Here is a 2,347-nt window from a genome sequence, read left to right as displayed (position 1 = left end):
GGAAGGTTTTGAATTTGCTGCAAAAATAATCATTGTGAACTTGGCAACATGAAGAATGTGGAATGGTACCATGAATTTGGAAGTAACAACAGTTCAGTCAAAAAAAAGATAAAAAAACAAATCATTAGACTGGTGAATAAAAGAAGAGATTACTAAAAGAAGCCAACACATTTCAGAGGTAAATAAAAGAACTCTCTAACAACTCCCTAAAGAAATGTTTAGTTATTCCATAAATGCTTATTCACCTCTTACTTAAAGTTCTTTTATTTTGGTTAGAATCAACAGTTTTGTTTGTTACTTCCAACTCTTCTGACTTCTTTGACTACTGCTTCTTCCACTCTAAGCAAGTTGGTTTGCTGAGCTTGCCTATGGAAGGATATTCAGCTGTAGAAATATTGCCAGATCAGATTGGAGCTTGGTGCAGTCGCTATCTCTCCAGACCTCAGTCAAACCGTCCACCCCATGCTGTCCACCAACAGACGTTAAATGATGATGATGATGATGATGATATGTATAACTGAAAAAATTGGTGTCCAACAAGAAGGAGTGCGGTTAGAGATTTATTTTCAATCACATATTCAAGCTGGCTTGCATATGTGATTGAAAATAAATGCCCAACCATACTTCTTCTTGTTGACTCCAATTTTTTCAATAATTTATTCACACATGATAGAAATCCAAACACAAACCTCGAAGCATCTATAATACTACTACTGGATAGCACATAGTGAAATCTGAAGGATGAGCTTTATACTGTACTCTACTACATTCTTAACAGAATATACCATAACTACACACACACACACACACACACACACACACACACACACACATACATATTCATCATCAGTAGTGATGTATATGCTACTGGATGTCATCAGGTAGACAATAACTGTGGATGTACTGTGCTGTACACAGCATTCTACAAGGTTTATACCTGAATATAATTATAATTTTAACTTTTATGTGTGTGTGTGTGTGTGTGTGTGTGTGTGTGTGTGTGTGTGTGTGTGTGTGCGTGTGTATATATAAGTGGTTGGTGTTCGGAAGGGCATCCAGCTGTAAAAACCTTGTCAAAACTGACCTTGCCTGTGCTTGTGCCATGTAAAAAGTACTACTTGCCTCGTCTGAGCTTGTGCCACATAAAAAACACTAAGTCCACTCTGCTGAGTGGTTGGTGTTAGGAAGGGCATCCAGCTGTAAATTTCACTCCTAAGCTATTAATATGGTTCTGGGTGTATATAAGACAGGCTTCTTTCAGTTTCTGTCTACCAAATCTACTCACAAGGCTTTGGTCAGCCCGAGGCTATAGTAGAAAATATTTGCCAAAGGTATCACAGAGTGCAACTGAACTCAGAACCATGTGATTGGGAAGTAAACTTCTTACCACACAGCCAAACTTGCACCTATAGACAAGAATCTTTTATTATAGGCTCAGAGTGACCAAAGTCTTGCTAGTGAAATTCATTAGACAGACACCTTGTGGAATCCTGTCATAGGAGTCACCTTGTGTTTGGGTTGTAGACATATAAAATTACTTGGTCCCCTTGCTCTTCAAGGTTTGTTGCAAGCTTTTAAGTCTCTAACCTCAGAATAATTTTGTTCCTTCCTCCTACAAATAATGGAGACACAAAAAAGAGTCATGGATGCTTGCTCTACTTCATCTGATTGAAAGCCCTCCTCTTTCCCCAACATACAAAAAAATAATCTGAAATCACACCAATTAATATTTCAATGAAATATTTAATTAGGGCATACTTAAAAACCCACGATACTGCCATAAAGTTAAAATAACATTGAAACAAATTAATGAATTAATTTTCTGTGGAAGTGCATAAGGAAACTAAAATTACAAAAATATTTGGTTTGAAAACATAATTAAATTAAAAACAGACTTATGAACTGTGAGTTTCCATCTGAGGTAATTCTATCTTTTATTGAATTGTATCATGTTTCTAAGATAAGTAACACATAATGTGACTGGTGTGAAGTAAGGGTTAAGTTTGTTGGGAAACTTTCAGTACTAGCCTGAACTAAAGTAACTTGATTCACTTACTTTGGAAAAACACATGAACCTCATCCAGTCTCATCTCTATTCAAATGTGTAGCTTTGTTTTTCATCTGAAGCAAATATTAAAGCAGTATGACCCCAGAATAACAACATTAGAAAAATAGCACCAAAAGCACCTAAATCTGTACCTTATATATATCTACATGCTTAAATATATACAAACTCCAAAATATATATTTCTCCATTTCTCTTTCTGTATACTACTACTACTACTACTACTACTACTACTACATCATCATCATCATCATCATCATCACCACCACCACCACCACCGCC

The sequence above is a fragment of the Octopus bimaculoides genome, chromosome 5 (genome assembly GCF_001194135.2).
Source record: "Octopus bimaculoides isolate UCB-OBI-ISO-001 chromosome 5, ASM119413v2, whole genome shotgun sequence".
Classification (NCBI taxonomy): domain Eukaryota; kingdom Metazoa; phylum Mollusca; class Cephalopoda; order Octopoda; family Octopodidae; genus Octopus; species Octopus bimaculoides.
The sequence above is the reverse complement of the archived record's forward strand: the minus strand, read 5'-3'. Positions refer to the sequence as shown.